This window comes from Dipodomys spectabilis, unplaced genomic scaffold (genome assembly GCF_019054845.1).
Source record: "Dipodomys spectabilis isolate Male_0828 unplaced genomic scaffold, ASM1905484v1 ptg000163l, whole genome shotgun sequence".
NCBI lineage: Eukaryota > Metazoa > Chordata > Mammalia > Rodentia > Heteromyidae > Dipodomys > Dipodomys spectabilis.
Genome location: NW_024870840.1, coordinates 12,583,531 through 12,599,358, shown reverse-complemented (window position 1 = coordinate 12,599,358; position 15,828 = coordinate 12,583,531).

Sequence of the window (15,828 nt, the reverse complement as noted above, 5' to 3'; positions counted from 1 at the left end):
AGATGCTCCCTTCAGCTATACCCAGTCCTCGGAACCCTTCCCTCTCCACTCACCTTTTGGAATTACCTGGTTATCCAACTGGTGGTCAGCTCAGTCGACGTGAGCCCTCCTCTAAAAGACTCGTACCTCGACCTTACCCAGTCAGCAACCAGCCATTTAATACCTTTACTTTTTGGCCAGAGGGGAAAATACCACCTCTGACTTTTTGTTAAACTTGTGGGTGGGGAAAATAAAAAGGGTGTGTGATTTTTTTTTTTTTTTTTTTTGGACTTGTCTTGGATTTTGTGTTTTGCATTTGTTGGAACTGGGGCACACCTTTGATAGGGGACCATTATCGGTCCAATTACTTTTCATAGCCAATTTGTTATGCAAATATCAAAGCAACGTCCCTCTACAGAAATGTAGATATGACATAACAAGTAGAAACCCCTCAGGGCTGAGCAGTTGCAATGGGTTGTTTTTTTCTCTGCTTGCTTTTATTCTCCTTGTTGGTAGTGGTGTCAGTCCTGGGGCTTGAACTTGGGTCCTGGGTGTTGTCCCTGAATTTTTTTTTTCAAGGCTAGCACTCTACCACTTGATCCTTAGCATCACTTCTGACTTTTTGGGTGCTTACTTGGAGATGAGAGTCTCTCAAAGTTTTCTGCCAGAGCTGACTTTGAACTGAGATCCTTATATCTCAGCCTCCTGAGTAGCTAGGATTGCATGCATAAGCCATTGGCACTTGACTTGGTTTTTTAAAAATATGTATCAGTCCCAGTGTATACACTTGTTTTATTTACTTTATTAATTTAATAAATGTATTTTCCTGAGCTCTTGGCTCTATAAGACACTATCATATGACTGAAAGCTATAGCCAGGAACAAGTTCTGATACAAAGTGATTTTGTTTAAAAATAAATAAATATGAATAATTAAAAGCCAGGCTTGGTGGCTTATGCCTGTAATCCTAGCTATTCAGGAGGCTGAGATCTGAGGATCATGGTTCAAAGCCAGCCCAGGAAGGCCCTGAGACTCTTACCTCCAATAAACCACTCAGAAAACCAGAAGTGGCACTGTGGCTCACCTTGAGCTGAAGAGCTGAGGGATAGCACCCAGGCCTAGAGTTCAAGTCCCACGACCGACCAAAATAAATAAATAAATATAAGTAAGCTGGGCATTGGTGGCTCACGCCTGTAATCCTAGCTACTCAGGAGGCTGAGATCTGAGGAACCTTGTTCAAAGTCAGCCTGGGCAGGAAAATCTGTGAGACTCTTCAATAAACAACTCAGAAATCTAGAAGTGATGCTGTGGCTCAAGTGGTAGAGGACTTGCCTTGAGCTGAAGAGCTGAGGGACAGCGCCCAGGCCCAGAGTTCAAGCCCCACGACCAACACACACACACACACACACACACACACACACACACACACACACACACACACACACAAATTAAATGAAATAAAAATAAATAAATAATAATAATAAGCACATCAGCCCGGTGTGGTGGCTCACGCCTATAATCCCAGCTACTTGGGAGCCTTCAAACCTCAATCCTCAGCTTGAGAATTCTAGGTAGTACACAGTAGCTATTATAGGTATGAGTGTATATACATATGTGGGGGGGGGAGTGATATGTTAGAGTAAATTTTAGCCTGACTTTATGACAGAAAAATGTTTAAATCAATATATAAATCAAACCAAGGCTTCACACACACACACACACACACACACACACACACACAAACCTAGCAGCACACACACAGAAATAAACATGCTCAAAAAACAATACATGTTGAAAAACAATAAGAACCAGGAAGCTGATGGGGTCTTGCCATTCAACAGGACCAATTTCCCTCTGGAGAAACACATGTGAGCTGAAATCCAAGGAAAAGAGAGTAAACTGGGCACTGGTGGCTCACACCTATAATTCTACCTCCTCAGGACACCAAGATCTGAGAATGATGGTTTCAAAGACACCCTGGCCGGGAAAGTCTGTGACATTTTTATCTCTAATTAACCACCCAAAAAGCCAGAAGTGGAACTGTGGCTCAAGTGGTAGGGTCCTAGCCTTAAAAAAAAAAATTCAAGGACAGGCCTAGCCCCTAAATTCAAGCCTTAGGACTGGCACAAAGAGGGGGGGGGGGGGGGGAGAGGGAGAGGGAGAGGGAGAGGGAGAGGGAGAGGGAGAGGGAGAGGGAGAGGGAGGGAAGAAGGGAGGAAGGAAGGAAGGAAGGAAAGAACAGAAAGAAAGAAGGAAGAAAAGAAAGGAAGGAAGGAAGGAAGGAAGAAAGAAAGAAAGAAAGAAGGAAGGAAGGAAGGAAGGAAGGAAGGAAGGAAGGAAGGAAGGAAGGAAGGAAGGAAGGAAGGAAGGAAGGAAGGAAGGAAAGAAAGACTGGAGGTGCTAAGAAGCCAGAGGACCACCTCATATGATAAAAGTCTGGGGCAGACTTTTATCTGCTTATTCAAGGCACAGCTGTGGTTTCCATGACAGAGGGCTAGCCTGGAATATAAAATTTGCTTGGGGACAGTGCCTAGGCTCTGAGTTCAAGCCTCACAACTGACTAAAGAGAAAAGAGAAGAAAGAGGAAAGGAGAGAAGAGAAAGGGAGTCTTGGGTGTTCCCTACGGCTGAGATGTGGAAAGGTTGTTGGCAACCTTAAAAAAAAGGGCATCACATTCTTTTTACACATTAGAAGTCAATGGTTCTATTTCTTGAGACTCTGACCAATGCTAAGACTTAACACAGTTTTTTTTCATTTATTTATTTTTATTTATTTATTATTTTCCAGTCCTGGGGGTTGAACTCAAAGCCTGGGCATTGCCCCTGAGCTTCTTTTGCTCAAGGCTAGCATTCTACCAGTTGGGCCACAACACTATTTCCAGCCTTTTCTGTTTATGTGGTACTGAGGAATCGAATCCAGGGCTTCATGAATGCTAGACACGCACTCTACCACTTGAGCCACAGCACCACTTCCGACTTTTTTCTATTTATATGGTACTAAGGAATCGAACCCATGCCGTCATGCATGCTAGGCAAGTACTAATCCACATTCCCAGATCTAACTTAGCTTTCTCTTTCTTTTTTCTTTTCTTTTCTGTCTTTCTTTTTTTTTTTCTTTTTTGTCTGTTGTGGGGCTTGATCTCAGGGCCTGGACGCTGTCCCCTAGCCTCTCTGTGCTCAAGGCTAATGCTCTGCCACTTGATCCACAGGACCACTTCCAATCAGAAAGATTTTTACATCCAATTAGCAAAAGCCGTGAGGGAAGGTGTGGCTCAAGAGGATTAAGTGGAAAAACTTAAGCCAGAGTACAGAGTCCTTGAGATCAAGTACTAGTACACTTACAACAACAAAAAAAGAAAGATTGAATTTTGATAGGTTGCCTAGTCTGTCCTTGAATTCACCATCCTTCCACGAAAGCCTCCTGTACAAGCTAGGTATCATGCCGAGATGTGGCACTTTTTAGGTGAACCCTTCCCAATAGGAAGAGAGGGTCTCAGTTTAGGAGCTCTTGCCGTACTTTATTATTTTATGTCTAAAGTCTGATTGTCTCTGAGACACATATGCGTGCATACGTGCACACACACGTGTGTATATGTGTGTGTGTATATGTGTGTGTGTGTGTGTGCACTCCTACAGCATCTTTTGGAGGAGAGGAGAGTATGAGGACATCCACATTACTCTCAAATCCAGAAGTGAGCTGAGGGAAAAAAAAAAAAAAAAAGCTAAGTGCTGTGCAGATCCTGATTGACAGATTCTCTTTTGCAGAAGTTCATTGTCCTCAGTAGCAACTGAGATTATTTTAGACAATCTTAAGCAACAGATGTTCTGATGTGTCCAAATCATATGGTGCCAGGCTTCAGGTGGAAGATTGCATTTTCTGAGAATAGGGAACTGCAGAAGCCAGGGAAAGAGAGACTAAGTTCAACCCATATTTATTCTTTGCACTTTCCAATGAAATAGTTCTACTGTTTATGACATTAGAGAAAACATTCTTCGTCTTGGGGTAACATACTTGTGAGCAAATAATGATCGTGAGCACACTGAGGAGAAAGTGCTAGAAAATGTCTAGTGTCAGCACCACAAATTGTAAGGAGAGTAGTTAACCTTCTTCCTCCTTTTAAATAATTGTTTGTCATAGAGTATTCTTGGAAGTTATTTGTCTTCACTCTTTGAAGTTCATTGAGGTTTTCTGTGGTCTGGCCTTGGTGGGAACTTGGTGATAGTTCTGCCTAGTGTCTGATAAATCTCAATTAGACCTAATTGGTTGATAATAGTCCATTATCTCATATCCAGAGGCCTTTTTTTCTTTTTAGTATGTTTGCATATTCTATCGCACTTTCTTTTCTAACCATTTTTGGTTAGAAAAATACCAAAATACCGTTTTTGGTATTTTGAAACTATTATTAGATGCCATACTCACTTTTTTAAAATAAATTGAGCCTTTTATTCTTATAAAATTTGTCTGTCTTTCCAGTTCTTCTCCCTGTTTGAAATCCCTTTTTTAAAACAGATTTCTCTTTTTTTTTTTCTTTCTTTTTTTCAAAAACAGATTCTCAGCTGGGAGCCAGTGGCTCATGCCTATAATCCTAGCTACTCAGGAGGCTGACATGGGAGGATCACAGTTGGAAGCTAGCCCAGGCAGGAAAGTGCCTGAGACTCCTACCTCCAATTACCCCACAGACAACTGAAGTGGCAGGTTGTGTCAAAGTACTGGAGTGACTAGCCTTGAGTGCAAAAGCTCAGGGACAACGCCCAGGCCCTGAATTCAAGCCCCATGACCAACAACAACAACAACAACAAAAAGGTTCTGTGTAACCCACGCTAGCCTCAAACTTGAGATTTCTTTGCCTCAGCTTTGAGAGTACTGGGATTACAATTGTACTACCAAAGTCTATTTTAGTATTAACCACATCAGCTTTCCTCTTTCCCTTCCTTCCTTCCTTCCTTCCTTTCTTTCTTTTTTTCCTTTCTTTCTTTCTTATATGTCAGTCATGGGGCCTGAACTCTGGGCCTGGGCGCCATCCCTGAACTCTTCAGCTCAAGGTTAGCATTCTATCACTTGAGACACAGCACTACTTCCGGCTTTTTCTGCTTATGTGGTGCTGAGGAATCAAACCCAAGGCCTCATGCATGCAAAGCAAGCGCTCTACCACTGAGCCATCTTCCCAGACCCTCTCTTTTCCTTCTTTCCTTTTCATTATCTTTAAGTAATTGTACTGAAGGATTTCAACTAGACAAGTCAGTCTACAAGTGCAATCTATCTTCATCAGTGTCACCCACATATACATATATATGTATATATATATGCAGTATATATATATATACATATATATATGCAGGAACACATATTTGTGTCCATATATATTATGTTCCTGCACATATATGTACATATATATGTGGGTATACATGCACATATACACACACACACACACACACACACACACACACACATTTTTGGAGGGTGCTGGGTCTGAACCCAGAACTTCACACATGCTTATATACACTCTGCCACTTCCAGTTCCAGTTCCAGTTCCAGTTTCCCAGTTGCTTTAGTCAATTTATGCTGCTGAGTTGTGTGTGTGTGTGTGTGTGTGTGTGTGTGTGTGTGTGTGTGTGTGTGTGTGTGTGTGTACTGGTCCTGGGAGGTTTGAACTTAGAGCTGTCCCTGAGATTCTTTTGCTCAAGGATAGCCCTTTAGTATTTGAACCACATCTCTATCTCCAGCTTTTTTGGTAGTTAAGTGGAGATAAGAGTCTCCTGGGGCTGGGAAGGTGGCTCAGTGGTAGTGTGCTTGCCTTGCATGCATGAGGCCCTGGGTTCGATTCCTCAGCAACACCTAAGCAGAAAAAGCAGAAAGTGGCCCTATGGCTAAAGTGGTAGAGCACTAGCCTTGAGCTGAAGAGTTGCGGGACAGCGCCCTGGCCCAGTGTTCAGGCCCATGACCAACAAAATCAAAAACATAAAAAAGAGTCTCATGGACTTTCATGCTTAGGCTGACTTCAAACCAAGATCCTCAGATCTCAGCCTTCTGAGTAGCTAGGATTATGGTCATGCTGATTTTTTTTTTATCTACTTTGAAGATCTCTGCCCTTGTGCTACTTAGTCCAAATTAGACTATAGATGTAATAAGCTTAAATCTACCATCTTTCTATTTATTTTCTATTTGTTTCATTTTTTTGTTCTTCTACCCCTGAACTACACCTCAGCTGCTACAATCTGAGCTCGTAATGGATCACAGTCTACCCTGAGTTATGACTTATTATACTATGTGATGTATAATAGGATAATTCTGTTTATATTCCTATCATCTTTGTGCTACTTTTGTTGTTGCTGGTGGTGGTGGTGGTGGTGGTGGTGGTGGTTGTGGGGCTTGAACTCTGGGCCTGGGCATTGTCCCTCAGCTCTTCAGCTCAAGGCAAGCATTCTACCACTTGAGCCACAGCCCCACTTCTGGTTTTCTGATGGTTTACTGGAGATAAGAATCTCACGGACTTTTCTGCCTGGGCTGGCATTGAACCATGGTCCTCAGATCTCAGCCTTCTGAGTAGCTAGGATTACAGGCGTGAGCCACTGACATCCGACTTCTTTGCACTACTTTTGTCACCTGTTTACTTCTACATTACAGCTGGTTATTTAAACTTTTTATATTATAAGGTAGACTTGTTATTCCTGAGTTCTAATTTGTTTTTCTCTTTTGTTCAAGACTGGGACTTGAACTCAGTATCTGATACTTTTGCTCACTGGCTAGCACTCTATCACCTAAGCCGGGCTTCATTGGTGGCGTTCTACCACCAAAGCCATGCTCATTGGATGGTTCTCTGCCACCTGACACCACCCCCACCCACACACACACCATCCCCTCTACCAGTGCTGCGTGACTGTACTTCTCTGAGCTGTATAAACTTGAGCAAGTAACTGCATTTCTGTTCCTACTCTGTACAATACTTACACATGGAGTCAGTTCTGGCATCTGAGAAATATTCACCAAATGTTAGTTCTTGCTTTAGAACTCTTGCCGTTTTGTTGATGAGAAAACAGACTCCGGGAAATGAGGTTAACATAAAGAAGGTCTCACAGCTAGTGATAGAGGTTTTTCAAACCAGTTCCACCTGGTTCTAGCGAACTCAACCTGACTTTGTCTTTTTATCTATGGAACCAGACAGATTGTGATGGTGGCCTGTCATAGGGCTCCAGAGAGGCTTTATTGAGATAGTTCACTGGAGAACGGGAAAATTAAATGTGAGTGTAGGTAACTCCTCTGAGCTCGTGTAAGACCTCCAGCCTCGCTCTTAAGTGGTAAAATCAGAACTCTATTTCCCCTTAGTGCAGCTGCTGGTTGCACGAATGTTCTTGTATTTTTGAACAAGCTCTTGCTTTTGCTAGGCCCTCCCGCTTTCATTCAGGCCATCCACACTTCCCCGCATAGCTGAGATGACAGCTGTTCACCACTGCGTCCAACCTTTTTTCTCTTGCCAGTCTTGAACTCAGAGCGTAGGCGCTGTCCCTGAGCTTCTTTTATTCAAGGCCAGTGCTCTACCACTTGACCCACAGCGCCACTTCCAGCTTTTTCTGTTTATGTGGAACTGAACAATCGAACCCAGGACTTCATGCATATAAAGCCAACACTCTACCACTAAGCCACATTCCCAGTCCCCAACTTTTTTCTTTTCTTTTCTTTTCTTTTTCTGGTCATGGGGCTTGTACTCTGGGGCTATCCCTCAGCTCTTCAACTCAAGGTGAGCGCTCTACCACTTGAGCCACAGCGCCACTTCTAGTTTTCTGGTAGTTTAGTGGAGATAAGAGTCTCAGGGACATTCCTGCCTGGGCTGGCTTTGAACCTGTGATCCTCAGATCTCAGACTCCTGAGTAGCTAGGATTACAGGCATGAGCTATGGGCGCCCTCTTTAAAAAAAAAACAAAAAAACATTTTTGTATTAGTACTGTGGCTTGAACTCAGGGCCTGGGTGCTATCCCTTAGTTTTTATGGCTCAAGGCTACCACTCATCTCTTGAGTCAGAGTTCTACTCTCAACTTTCCACTCAAAGTTCTACTCTCAGACTTTCCTGCTCAGCTTGGCTTCAAACTGTGATCTTCAGATCTCAGCCTCCTGAGTAGCTAGGGTTACAGGCATGAGCCACTGGCTCTGGTGGCCTGCCTGGGTCTCTTATCTTGATCCCCTCCCTCTTAAGTATCTTCTTTAACAAGGACTGTAGGTGGGGGCCATAATGCCTGGCTACAAGCCATTTCTTTGACATCATTTATTTGGAAGGTATTATTTATGAAATTGGTCATATGCGAAAAATAGAATTATAACTTGGTTATTTTATTTTATTGTAGATAAGGTGTTGGATTCCTTAGCATTCTAACTCATAATTCATTCTATCAGAACCAGGGAAGGATTGGGCTCATTTGTTACTACTAAATAGCAGTCTGTGTATTCACTATCTTGCCCATGTAATTGTAACCCCTCTGTACAGTATTTTTCACAATAAAATAAAGAAAAAAATAGCAGTCTGTATTTGCTTCTTACTGACTCTAATCTCAAGTCAGTTCATCCCATTCCCCAATCTGATTTGCTTTGCTTACTTGTTATTGGTTAACTATATTAAAAGATATTGTTTTTAAAACATACTAAAGCCTAGCTCGGTAGTTCATGCCTGTAATCCTGACTACTCAAGAGGCTGAGATATGAGGATCATGTTTTTGAAGCCAGCCCGAGGCAGGAGAGTCTGTAGGACTCTTATCTCCAATAAACCATCCAGAAAAAACTGGAAATGGTACTGATGCTCAAATGGTAGAGCACTGGCTTTGATCAAAAGGAGCTCAGGGACAGTGCTCAGGCCCTGAGTGCAAGCCCCACCACCAAAACCAAAACAAACTTCATCCTAAGCCAGGAGCGAGTGGATCATACCTGTAAACCTAGCTTCTCAGGAGACTGAGATCTAAGGATCACAGTTCCAAGCCAACAATCTGTGAGATTCATCTGTAATTAACCACCAGAAAGCCAGAAGTGGAGCTTTTGCTCAAGTGGTAGAGCTCCAGCTCAAGCTGAGAGCACCCAGTTCTGAATTCAAGACTTACTAATGGCACAAAAAAGACAGCAAGAAAGCAAGAGAGAGAGAAGGGGGTAGAGGAAGGAAGGAAGGAAGGAAGGAAGGAAGAATGGAAGGAAAAGAAAAACAAGCAAGCAAGAAAGAACCAGTTGAAATTGTTTTATTTTATTTTATTTTTTTTTTCTTTTTGGGTCCGGTCGTGGGGCCTGAACTCTGGGCCTGGGTGCTGTCCCTCAGCTCTTCAGCTCAAGGCTAGCACTCTACCACTTGAGCCACAGCGCCACTTCCGGGTTTTTTCTTTTTGCTTATGTGGTACTGAGGAATCGAACCCAGGGCCTCATGCATGCAAGGCAAGCGCTCTACCACTGAGCCACCTTCCCAGCCCGAAATTGTTTTAAAGAGATAAAGAGAGAAGGGTACTGTAAGGTCCACACAGCCTTCCTGGACAGACCTTACAGGTACACGGGAGGGTGAGAGAGGATATTGTATACATAAATGGAAATGGCACACCTCCCTCTTCACACTTAATGTATACTAGTATACATTGTGTTATATCTAAATCTTTGATTTAGATATGATGTTATATCTAAATCCTTGATTTAGATATAACATCATATGCAAGTTGGACTGTATGTATAGGTCAGTGGTAGAGTGCTTGCCCAGTATGCATGAGTTCTTGATTTTAATCCCCAGCACTGCACAACTGAAAAGTCATAGTATGTCCAAGGTTACAACAGAAATAAATTATGAAAAATTAGAAAAATGACTGTCTCCCTCACCTCAACTTTAAATGAATGCCAAGTGCTAGTTCTTATTTAAAGGTCTATAGGCAAGTAGGGATATTTTTGCCATTAGAGAGTATTATACCTACGTTTGGACACTTTACATTCGTGTTTCTTGGTATAAGGAAGAGCATAGAGGCAGGGAAAAAAACTGGCTTAAGCAGAGTTGTTAAGGCATCCATGTTCTTTTCTTCTTTTTTTCTTCTTGTACTGGCATTGTCCTTTTGCTTTTTAGTGGTTGATTGGAGATCAGAATCCCACAGACTCTTTCTTGCGCAGGGTGGCTACCATCCTCAGATCTCAGCCACCAGAGTTGCTAGGATTACAGGCATGAGCCACCAGCACCCACGGATGCCTAATACTGTCCACGAGCTTTTTTCTTTGCTCAAGGCTAGCACTCTACCACTTGAGCCACAGTACCACTTCCAGCTTTTCCTGCTTATGTGGTACCGAGGACTTGAACTCAGGACTTCATGCATGTAAGGCAAGCACTCTACCACTAAGCCACCTTCCCATGCCCCTGAATCTTCTGTTCTTAGCTTACCGTTTAATAAAGAACCCAAGAGTTAGGGTTTTTTTCTCAGTTATAATAACTGAGTTTTGGAGGAAAAGAGAAAATAAAGCATTGAATTGTCAACATCTGTGGAAAATTCTGATGTTTGACTGGATAATCATTAGCTGGGGTCTAAAGTGGATATGTTTCAGGAGTGGCAAAGAAGGAAAGATGAGATCACTCCTATTATTAGCTTAACCAGCGCAGCCCACAGCGTGTCAGAGATTGAGAAGATTCAGAGAAAAGATGACGCAATTCCAGATTATCGCAGAAAGAGGAGCTAATCTAATTTTAAACAAAGCAATCGCTGTGGACGAGATGGATGAAGGGTGTGGTGAACCAGGAAATTTAGATTAGTTCTGGTCTCTCCAAGGAAATCAGACTCTTTGGGACCAGCAAAGTCAGATGAAGGGTGAAGCACTGGGGTTGGCAAAGTTCACCTCTTCTACATAGCTCACTCATCCTGAATACTGAATTTGTTCTTCCTGAATTTTTTCTGGGTGGAAAATAATGAAAACAAAATTATTTTTTTCCTCCAAATATTTCTTTATTAAGTGACCACATAAACTTCATATGGCATAGTTATACTGAAGTCACAAACACACTTTAACTTCACAGTGATCATCATCATTATCTTAATCTACAAAGCTTATGAGCTCTACAAACCTTAACAATAAGACGATTTCTTCCAAATTGGGTGATAGGTACATTTCTTTCCTTTTGCTTAGTGTCAGCTGCTCCCGCTTTCCCTCTCCCTCCCTCCCATCGCTGCCCTTGAGTTGCTTAGTGCACCTTCATCAGTGTCCAGTGCAGCGGATGGGCCCCTCTGTTGTTTTTCCCCTGCTTTCCACTGGCTCTGTGCCCTCCTCCCAGCTTCCCTCAGATGTGCACACGTATACACCACCTATGAGGTCAAGAACACAGAGTCATCTGAAAATGCCAAGACAAATTAAGGAGAGGTCCTTTGTTTCCTTGTCTTAGGGGTTCTTTTCAGTCTCTATATTATTTTATGCACATATGAAGAGGTGCTTGGATATTACAATATTTAGTGTTATTCCAAGACTGACCTCTTTTGGTTTCATTGTGTATGAGTATCTTGAGTCCTGTTTGTCATATCTCATTGCTTTTTAAATCTAATATCTGCATATGAGGGAAACTCTATGCCCTCTGCCTCTCTGATCTTGCTTATCTTGCTCAATATGATTTGTTCTCATTCCATCCATTTCCCTGCAAATGTCATTATGTTATCCTTTCTAATGGCTGTGTTATATTCCATTGTATATAGGTACCACAACTTTTGGATCCATTCATCTGTAGTGGGGCATCTGGGTTGTTTCCATATCTTGGCTATTGTGAACAGCGCAGCAATGAACATGGAAGTGCAGGTGTCTTTGTATCCTGGTTCCTGATGCCTTGGAGTGGTATGGCTGGGTGGTAGGGTATGTCTATGTTTAGCTTTCTAAGGAACTTCCAGAGCGCTTTCCAGAGTGGTTGTATTAGTTTACCACCAGCAGGACAGTAGGATTCCTCTTCTTCCACATCCCCACCAGCACTGTCATTGTCTGAATTTAGGATACAGGTATCCCAAGGTTGTTTTTCTTTGCATTTCCTATAACTATTATTTGAAGGAAGTGTAAAGTGAAAAACTGAAAATATAACCAGGAGCTAACAGATCTGAGGAGCATGGCTCATAGGCAGTCCAAGAAGGAAAGTCTCGGAGACTCTTATCTCCAATTAACCACCAAAATGCTGAAAGTGGAGGTGTGGCTAAAATGGTAGAGTGCTAGCCTTAAGCGAAAAAGCTCAGGGACAGCCCCCAGGCTCTGAATTCGAACCTGAGTACTGATACATACATGGGGGGGGGGGGTGGCACACACGTCTGCTTGCTGGTATGTGCATTGTAATAGATTTAACAAAAACAAAAACTATTAACAAATGTCCCCAAAAGCTCTTTAACATTCAAAACTGAATACTAATATAAGAAATGATATATTTTACATTGAACAAGCTTGAAGAGGCTCATACTGTAGCATTCTGCAGAATAAATAAGACGAGAAGCTGACAAGAAGTTGATTGGCAAAGGTGAGTAAGGTAAGGGCAGAGGTTCTTTTTCATAAATCAAGTCAGTCTTCTGATAGGTTGGCAGAACTATAGAAGTGCTTCAAAGAGCCAGGGGGCGGTGGCTCACGCCTGTAATCCTAGCTACTCAGGAGGCTGAGATCTGAGGATCGTGGTTCAAAGCCTGCCCGGGCAGGAAAGTCGGTGAGACTCTTATTTCTAATAAACCACTAGAAAACTGAAGTGGCGCTGTGGCTCTAGCGCTTGAGCTGAAGAGCTGAGGGATAGCACCCAAACCCAGAGTTCAAGCCCCACGACGAACAACAACAACAATAAAAAGTGCTTCAAAGGCAGGGTACATAGCAATGTCCAGCATGTTTCTGTTGCTATAATAGTTGCAAACAGAGTAGATCAGGTAATCTTTGAAAAGGATGACCATCAGGGAAAAAAAAAAAAAAACAATGAAAGTAAGCAGCTGGACTACTCTACCACTTTGAGCTGTAGCTCCCCTTCTTGTTTTTAGGTAGTTAATTGGAAGATATGAGTCTCAGAGCCTATCCTGCCTGGGTTGTCCTATTATCCTAGCAGCTACAGTAGCTAGGATTACAGGAGTGAGCCACCGGGACCAATTCAAATTAAACTTTTTTTTTTTTTTTTTTTGTCAGTCATGGGGCTTGAACTCTGGGCCTGGGCACTGTCCCTCAGCTCTTCAGCTCAAGGCGAGCGCTCTACCACTTGAGCTACAGCGCCACTTCCGGTTTTCTGGTGGTTTATTGGAGATAGGAGTCTCACGGTGATTTAATGGAGATAGGAGTCTCACGGTGTCTCCTGCCTGGGCTGGCTTTGAACCACGATCCTCAGATCTCAGCCTCCTGAGTAGCTAGGATTACAGGCGTGAGCCACCAGCGCCCGGCTCAAATTAAACTTTTTACCACCATTTTAAAAAAAAAAAAGAAAGAAAGAAAGTAAGCAGCTGGGATCAACCTCAGGAGACCTTTGTAGATAATTGATCCAGATTTTTTTTTGGTTCTTTGGTTCTTAACTGAGGCCAACAGGTAATAGAAGAATGGAAGCAGCCAACCCATTTGATAAGACACTGCTCCATTTACTAGCATGAAAGTGAGCATGATTTTGAAACCAGGTATGACAAAAATCATCTCTGCATTATCCACCATTCTTTCAGATGAACAGTATTTATCAATGATGTCTTAGTGAATGTTGACAGCATTGAGTTTCCATGAGGTACTTCCACAGTTAGAGAAATGGCCAGCCGGTGCTGGTGGCTTACACCTATAATCTTAGCTACTCAGGAGGCTGAGACCTGAGGATCACGGTTAAAGCCAGCCCAAGCAGGAAAATCCTTGAGATTCTTTTTTTGGTCAGTTGTGAGGCTTGGACTCTGAGCCTGGGCACTGTCCCTGAGCTCTTCAGCTTCAAGGTGAGTACTCTACCACTTGAGCCACAGCACCACTTCTGGTTTTGATTGATAACTGGAGATAAGAGTCTCATGGACTTTCCTGCCCAGACTGGCTTTGAACCATGATCCTCAGATCTCAGCCTCCTGAGTAGCTAGGGCTACAGGTATGAGTCACCAGTGCCTGCCTGGCTTGAGACTTTTTATCTACAATCAACCACCAGAAAACCAGAAGCAGTACTTTGACTTAAAGTGGTAGAGCAGTAGCCTTGAACAAATGGAGTTCAGGGACAGTGTCTAGGCCCTGAGTTCAAGCCCAATGACGAAAGAAAGAAAGAAAGAAAGAAAGAAAGAAAGAAAGAAAGAAAGAAAGAAAGAAAGAAAGAAAGAAAGAAAGAAAGAAAGAAAGAAGGAAGGAAGGAAGGAAGGGAAAGAAAGGAAGAGAGAAAGAAAGGAAGAACAGGAAGAAGAAAGAGGAGAAGGATAAAAGGAAAGAAGGAAGGGAAGAAGGAAAGGAAAAAGAAAAAGAAAGAAAGAAAGGAAGGAAGGAAGGAAGAAAGGAAGGAAGGATAGAAGAGAAGAGAAGAGAAGAGAAGTTGCTGTTAATGGGTTCACCATCGTGCTCCAGGTCCCCGAAGATCTCGAGGCGAACATGGCAACAACTGCTGGGTCTAGTACTTTTAGAACCATCTTGGCCAAGCCATCCACAAAATCTTTCTACTCAGTACTTGAACCCAGTTTTATCACTGCCTCAAAAGCCTTCAAACCAGCCCCTCTCCCAGGCTGTGTTGATTCCATTCTATTTGCCCTTAACCTTACCAACCAAATAGAATATTGTATAGCAATAAAACAAATCTGTGCAGCTTTGGCTGCACAGGCACCTGTGGCTCCTGACTGTAATTCTAGCTACTCAAGAGGCTGAGATCTGAAAAACTGAAGCCCAAAGCCAGCCTGAGCAGGAAAGTTCATGATACTCTTCTTTCTGCCGCCCCCCTCTTTCCCCCTCCCCCCCCCCCCCCCCCCCCCGCCAAGTCCTGCGCTTGAAACTTCAGGGCCTGGGCACTGTCCCTGAATTTCTTTTTGCTCAAGGCTAGCACTCTACCACTTGAGCCACAGTACCTCTTCCAACTTTTTCTGTTTATGTGGTAATAAGAAATTGAAATCAGGGCTTCATGGATATTCAGCAAGCACTCTACTACTAAGCCGCTTTCCTAGCCCTCTATGAAACTCTTATCTCCAATTAACTATAAAAAAGCTGAAAGTGGAACTATGGATCAAGTGGTAGAGGGCTAGCCTTAAGCAAAAATGCCCAGGGAGTCAGGCGCCAGTGGCTCATGCCTGTAATCCTAGGAATCTGAGATTTGAGAATCATGGTTTGAAGCCAGCCTGAACAGAGAGTTCCTGTTTTGGTTTTTTTTTTTTTTGCCAATCCTGGAGCTAGAACTCAGTGCCCCTAAGCTTCTTGTGCTCAAGACTAGCACTCTACCACTTGAGCCACAGCACCATTTCCAGTCTTTTCTATTTATGTGGTACAGAGGAATTAAACCCAGGGCTTCATGCATGCTAGGCAAGCACTCTGTCACTAAGCCACATTCCCAGTCCACCCATTGCAACCAATAGTAAGCTGGGCATGGTGGCAAGTGCCTGTTACCTCAGCATCTGAGTGTAAATAGGAAGATTGCATTTATTCAGGTTGGTCAGAGCGTGAATGTGAAACCTAAAATACCTAAAGCAAAAAATACCTAAAGTGGCAGGGCACCGATGGCTCACGCCTGTAATCGAGGCTGAGATCTGAGGATTGCAGTTCAAAGCCAGCCTGGGCAGGAAAGTCCATGAGACTCTTATCTCCAATAAACCACCAGAAAATCAGAAGTGGTGCTGTGGCTCAAGTGGTAGAGCACTCACTTTGAGCTGAAGAGCTGAGGGACAGTGCCTAGGCCCAGAGTTCAAGCTCCACAACCAACACACACACACACACACACACACACACA